The sequence below is a fragment of the Lepisma saccharinum genome, unplaced genomic scaffold (genome assembly GCF_977018435.1).
Source record: "Lepisma saccharinum unplaced genomic scaffold, izLepSacc3.1 HAP1_SCAFFOLD_991, whole genome shotgun sequence".
Classification (NCBI taxonomy): domain Eukaryota; kingdom Metazoa; phylum Arthropoda; class Insecta; order Zygentoma; family Lepismatidae; genus Lepisma; species Lepisma saccharinum.
The window spans coordinates 4,246-11,631 of NW_028143642.1; the positions used below are offsets into that span (position 1 = coordinate 4,246).

General features: G+C 39.8%; 1 pseudogene; it reads right to left on the bottom strand.

The window, feature by feature from the left end:
• Positions 1–1,181: 1,181 nt before the first annotated feature.
• Positions 1,182–2,846, bottom strand: LOC145983463 (glucose dehydrogenase [FAD, quinone] pseudogene; annotated as a pseudogene).
• Between the last annotated feature and the right edge of the window lie 4,540 nt (positions 2,847–7,386).

Consider the following 7,386-nt stretch of genomic DNA (forward strand, 5'->3'; position numbering starts at 1 on the left):
GCGTGCACGCGGAAATAGCACAGAAAAAAAAACCGGATGGAAGCAATTTAAAATCACTGGGGCAAGGTCAGTATTACGAGAGCGTAAAAAACACGTGCTTCCATTCAACTTCGAAAAATAAGAATGAACGTGTAATAACACTGGTATTATTTGTAATCACAGTGCTTACTCATGTATTTTGTTTAATATTTTATTTCAAATTCACTGTCAGAAACTAGTGTTGTTAGTTTCTGCATGTAGGTTTATTTACTCTGTTGGTTGTCACTGTCAAGTTTTTAGTATTCGTACAGCATAAAAAGCTATAACCCCTCCCCCTCAAAAATATATACATTGTATACGCCAAGATGCGCAATAGCCTGGCAACACATCATGAAAAAACATGCCAAGAAGACCCAGTGGGTTTATAAGTCAGTGCTGCCAATTCCTATTTGTAGGTTAGCTTAGCCAGTGAAAGATCATATAGTAGAATTTTTGTAGAGTGGGTGTTTGCGAGTTCCACGATGCCTTGCCCGAGGATACCCTATGCAGTGTCATCCTGATTGCAGAGAAGTCCTTCGCCTACGACGTGAAGAACGAGAGGGTCACAGAGCAGTTTTAAATTCATAAAAAATTGCCACATACTAAAAATCAACATCCAACACATTTTAGGTTATATAAAATTTGTGAAAACCTTATAATACTGAAATATTAAAACAAACGGAGTCCCCCTTGTAGGTTAGTTCGGTGCGTAAATAAAAAAAATGATAGGTTAAGTTATATCACTTAGGATCGTAAGAAAATTAAAAAATCGTAAAAAAAAAGATAGGTTAAGTTGTATCACGTAACATCGTGATATACCTACCAAGTACGAGTAGGGAAAAAAATGAGTGCAGTGAAAATTTGTACTAAAACATCGCTAAATGCTATAACATCGACAAAAAATTGTCAAAAGTATGCCAAAAACTTATATTCGATTGATAATCGTAAAAAAAGGATAGGTTAAGTTGTATCACGTAACATCATGATATACCTACCAAGTACGAGTGGGGAAAAAATGAGTATGGTGAAAATTTGTACTAAAACATCGCTAAACGCTAAAACATCGACAAAAAATTGTCAAAGTATGTCAAAAAGTGATATTCAATTGGTAAAAAAAGACCATACCTACTAAGTACTATTTTGAAGCGCCCCAATAGCACTACTTGGCACCACCTGTCCTTGATCATATCGGACCCCTTCTCTGCAATCATCATTGTTGGTGCCATCGTGTTCCCATGCACAATGACTGGCATGATTGAAGCGTCAATCACTCGAAGCCTTGTTACTCCGTAGACACTCAAGTCGGGGGCTACCACTGCACTAGGATCACCTGGAGGACCCATCTTACATGTGCCGACAAGATGCGATAAGGGAACTGTGTAATTGCGAATAGCACAAAGCCAGTATGGTTCTGTTCCAAAATCATATTCCTGGCAATTTTGAAGTTTTGTAGTGTTCAATCTGGCACCAGCAGCGCGCAGCTGTATCCTGCGAGCTAACATCATGGTAAGTTTCGCACCTTCCAATAACCCTTGGACGTCATCCTCCTCTGTCAAGTAGTTGCTGTAGAGGAGAGGTTGGTCAAAAGGATCGGTTGATCTTAGCCTCATATACCCTCTACTCTTGGGGTGGAGAAGGGTTGGGTAAATAAGAATGCTATCATAGAAAGCATACTGCGATATGTAAGGAGGGTTTTTTATTGATGGTGGTTCGAAAAAGAACTGTATGTCCGGAAGGTCATCACTTGGCGAGGTGGCAGGCTGCGTTTTCGCAAAACTAGCAACTTGTAGCGATCCTGTAGCTGAGAATGGGCCAGTTGAATTAACAAAGTATCTTAAGAATGCATCACTAACTTCATTGGAACCTTTAGGAATTGTTGAGGTTTGGTTCAAATTTACCACGGCGCATTCAAAAGTCACCTGATCTTGTAGATTTTCACCTACTTTAAGGTCAGAAACAACAGGAATTTTCAAGTCTTCTAAGTGTTCTTTTGGTCCTATGCCCGAGAGCATTAGCAGTTGAGGAGAGTTGATTGTCCCAGCGCACAAGATCACTTCCTTACGAACAAGAACCCTATGATACTTCCCATTGCTCACGTAACTTACACCCACAGCTCTATTCTCGGTAATGAGAATCTTAAGTACGGTGGACTCTGTGAGAATTTTGAGATTTCGTCTTCCTCGTACTGGTGCAAGGAACGACCTTGAGGTGCTCCTGCGTTGGCCACTCTTAGATATCGTCTGCGCCCTCATGTAGCCAAGCTGAGACTCGGCATTGACATCACGTTCTTCGTACCCCAGGTCCTTCAAGCTCTGCATGATCGCTTCTACATTGTCGTCAGCGTATGGGAACCTTTCCAATCTCTGATACCCTCCAGTCGAGTGGTACCGCTTGTCTGACGCTATGTCTTCGTCGCCGTTATCCTCAGATTTCAAGAAGTAAGGGAGTACATCCTCGTAGCTCCAGCCGACGTTCCCAAGATCTGCCCATCCGTCATAATCCTTCCTGTTCCCTCTGACGTACATCATTCCGTTATGGGAGCTACTTCCACCGAGCAGTTTCCCTGTTTCCCACGTGCATCTACCGTCTTTCTGACTGAGGCAGGAAGAGCTCTGCGGTTCGGTGACGTACTGCCAATCCAGGTAAGTACCTACAATGGCAGACCACATTGACGGAATACTAACCACTGGCAGGTCATCCTCCACTCCAGCTTCCAGTAAGAGCACATTCCAGGAAGGAATCTCTGATAGTCGACTGGCAACAATGGACCCGGCCGTACCACCTCCAACAACAACGAAGTCAAAATGCTGTGCGAGGACGCATGCCATTTGCGTGGTGATCGTGGTCAACAATACCAGTTGCCAGACGTCAAGTTTTACTAAGGAAATTTCGAGTATCATCCTGTATGCGAGTGGACTGCCTGTCTGGAAAAAAAAATACATCAGTGTATCAATTTTTCTTCCTTGAGAAACACAACGATATGTTACAAGACAATTAGCATGTACTTCACTCAAACGGATCCGGAAACAGGAACGAAATTATCTAACAGAATCTGGGACCCGAATCCTTCTATCCAGTCTTTTAAATCAAATTAGTAACTTGAAAGACTTGGCATATATGGTTCTATACTGTGTGCCAATGATAGCCGCGCACTACACAAGAGTAGGGTTGCGATATTTCATAAGTAAAAATCCGGGACGCCGCTGACTGGAAGACTAGTTGGGGGGAGGGAGGGGCTGGACCCAAGTATGCTCACAACAAATCAAAACTTAAGATGAATTTTTAGAAAACTACTTTTTTATCTTACATAATAGATTAATGTATAGCAATGTAATTAATAAATAACGAAAACTATACAATGAAAGATAACGATAACGTTACGGCCCGTTTCGCCGGATTGCGTTTTACCCCCCCCCCCAAATACAATTTCGCGTGATTTATGTGACACAGACTTTCTAAGGCGAAAAGGGACATCCCATTTCGCCTTATCCTGTTTCACCTTACACACAAACCTTACCTAACCTAAAATTTGTTCTTACAAATGTCAGGATAAATAGTACCAAAATTACTAATACAGTTAATATAAATCCGTTTACATAATAAAAAAAGTATATATATCAATGTAGCATGTTGATTTATTACATTAATAATAATGACCCTTCAGGTCGATAATATTCCCTGGTGGGAAACTTCTTGTGTGTAAGGCGAAACAAAATAAGAGGAAATGGGATGTCCCGTTTCGCCTTAGAAAGATCGTGCCACATAAATCATTTGAAATTGTATTGAGGGAGGTGAAAACGCAATAAGGCGAAACGGGATGACACGAATCCAGCACTGCAGACAGAAGGAAGTAATAGCACTATTTCTAATTGTTGTCGGCAAGTGGTCATCGTGAAGTCAAAGATTCCTACAGAACATTTTTGTAACTCTATAACTTCATAATGTAGAGGGAGCGGTTCAATATTTTGTAAAATTACGTCCACGCATTTAAATAAAAATAATCTTGATGAAAGTATAATCATTTCTGCTTTTCCACCCGATTTCGGGACATTAGGGCGTCCCGAAGAAACTTTTAGTAATATACCGAGACAAATGACAGCATTCCCGGACTGTCTCGGAAAATCCGGGTCGTATAGCAATCCTACACAAGAGGAGGTTGCAACTGTATATTACACTAGCTCATACGATACGCGAACCATGACTTTGTACTCTTACAATTTAAAATTTGAATTTCATGTCCTTAACGCTCAACTGGGTTTTCATCATATTATGTAAATTCCGTTGCAAGAATTAAAAACATGGTTTATACTTGTTAAGATAACATTTCACTTCAATTGATAAGTTACAAATTCAGTTCACATTTTTTAAACACAACATATTACTTGAAATCAATCTTCCTAACAAACAAAAACGAAGCGAAATCAACAACCTGAAAACACTGACAAGGATGAAGCGTTCTTGATCTCACCCTGTTCCTGTTAATTTATAAACATATGTACAATATGAAAGAAATATATGCTTGTTATTTGTGAGTGTAGAAGAGTCACAAAGTAGAACTCATAGAAAACCCAGAAGAATATGGGTAGAGGCGGGGGGGGGGGGGGTGGAGGTGCGAAGACAATATGAGTAGAAGAATAGGAATCGGGACCCAGAAGCTCGGAGGGTCTACATTACGGAGGCCACGGCGGAATATCGAGAAGAAGATTTGTGCACGAGTTATTGAATAAATCGGCTTCTTTCCTTTTATGGATGTGAAAATTGGTACCTTGGAAAGAGGAACATAAATTAAGAGTATTTGAAAATAAGATTCTTAGGAAAATATTTGGGCCTAAAAGGGATGGGGAGACAGGTGAGTGGAGAAGGTTACATAATTTAGAATTATATAATTTGTATTCATGTCCAGATATTATTAGAATGATTAAATCAAGAAGACTTATGTGGGCAGGCCGTGTGGCACGAATGGGTGAGGAGAGAAGCGTTTACAGGATTCTTGTTGGGAAACCTGATGGTAAGAGACCAGTAGGAAGGCCAAGACGAAGATGGAGGGATAGTGTTGAGATGGACCTAAATGAAATTGGTAGGGATGGAAAAGAGTATATAGATCTTGCTCAGGATAGGGACAGATGGAAGGCCTGTGTTGCTGCAGCCATGAACCTTCGGGTTTAAGAAGCCTAGAGAGTTATTTAGTTAGTTATCCTTTTACTGTAAAACACAGCTTCTACTCGTGTTAGGCATTGAACAAATCCTGTTTTAAACTCAGTATAAGAAACTACCTCTTCGTTCGTTCTGTCAGTAAGTTATCACATTCTTATTTTGCCCGCACTACGTGTGATTTGTTTGATCGAAGACTTATAATGATAGCGAGTGATATGATTCATTTTTTATGTTTCCATGTCAATACTCATTTCTAAACCTGAACACCGTTTTCCTGAGTTTTAGAGTAAGAGGAAATATGTATATAAGCAATAATCCGACCTCTGTTAATAAGAGACGGGAATTTCCAGAAAGGGAGGTTTTTGACCCAAAGCAAGAACTTATATTAAAGGGAATAGGACCAGGCATGTAACAAACAATGCATTTTGGGTGTGTCGAAGATAAACTCAATTGGACCTGCTCTACTCAATGGCAATTGCTTCACGCAGTGAGTGCAAGAATAGAACTGAAACTGTCAACAAACCACATGCAACGTCTATTTTTGTCACAGCACAATTCTACTCCTAAAAAAATGCAGATTAAAATAAAACAAAAAAACTAGAGTTCCATTTACTATGTAATCTTGATATGCTCTATGGAAACTAATCGTAACATTGATACATGCCTTGTTTTATGGTTACAGAGTTTCTTTTATGTAGTGTTGGCAAGGATAACTTATAAAATGAGCATTTGAATCTGATTTCAAGCGCACGTAGGTAACATTATTTGTTAAAATCATTGCCCTACCGGCATTTTATCGACAAAATATTGTTCTACTTTCACTTTTGACTTACTTAACTTTGCTTTCTGACACTTTTGGCTAATCGCGAAGATGAGGACGAGTGATATGAAAAAACACCCATGCCCAGGTCGGGATTCGAACTCGGGACACCTGTAAAACCACTCCGCCACTGATGGCGACACAATGACGTCGTATAGCAGCACTATACAACTTTAGGTTGAATGCTTTCAATGTATTCCTACATACCGTACTTTCTAAAATGAATAAATAGCAAGCATGCATCATCCTTCCATAAAGAGCTAGATTTGCTAATTCTGTGTGTGGGCTTCCTAGAGACGTGAAATTACAAGGTTCATAATCGAATGGGACTTACCAATGTTTTTTCGTGTTTCCTAAGATTCCTCCTTCTTTCTTCTGCAGCTTATATCGCCTGCCATGGTTTACTCGCACGTGTGCTTCCTTACAAATGAACTACGGAAGGCGCTATCGAAGCAAGCATGTGTATTTATCGCTTGAAGGTCCTTACATGTCAGCTTGCCTGATACACAGACTGCATTCTTATCGGTTAATGAGACACAGACTTCCCGTCGACCCATTTACTCTCCATATACGAGTCTTATTTCGTTAGCTAAAGAAAGTACCCGGCAAAGTGAAATAAATAAAGTTCCATAGGGCGCCAACAATGACAATTCGCAACAATTAAATCTGCCGCAAGAGATTTTCGACAAGGAAAGTCTAGACATGCAAATCTGACAACAGTGAAGAAAGAACGTTTATGATTTGCGGTGTACAAATTTCCACCTTCCCCCACATGTGTGCGAGTGCGTGTGTGTATGTGTTAACATGGGCCATTACATTTTAGAACAGACGGGGGCATCCCAGATGGTCTAGTGGTAACGTCGTCGCCTTGTAATCAAAAGGTTCCGGGTTCAATGTTTATGACTCATACAAGGCGATAATAGCGGGGGGGAAAGGGGGCACGCCTAAAGTTTGCATTTTTATTATATTTTTTAAGTTATAGTACTTACGCTAACCTCCTCAGACTTGATGAGCAAAATTATAAATAATTTTTAACAGTTAATACTTAGGAATTTCACATTTATTTAGGAAAAATAGTCCTCGGCCCTTTTCTTATGTGATTGAATATTTTCTATTCTATCCCCATCCCCAAAGCTAAGCTGCAAGTACGTTTTAGCGCCCCAAAGTTAGTTCCCAAGTTACGCCAGTGTATGTATGTATATATGTGTGTATGTGTCTCTGTACAGAGATAGAGAGAGAGCAGTTGACAAGTTTCTCAGTGAAATATAGGAAAATGAAAACGGTGAAAAATAAATACGATTTTTTTTAGATCTTTGTATACAAGAAACTAAGGTTTGATTTGATTTGCTTTATTTTACTTAGCTTTTTGTGCCACTTTTGGTTAATTTGCGAAG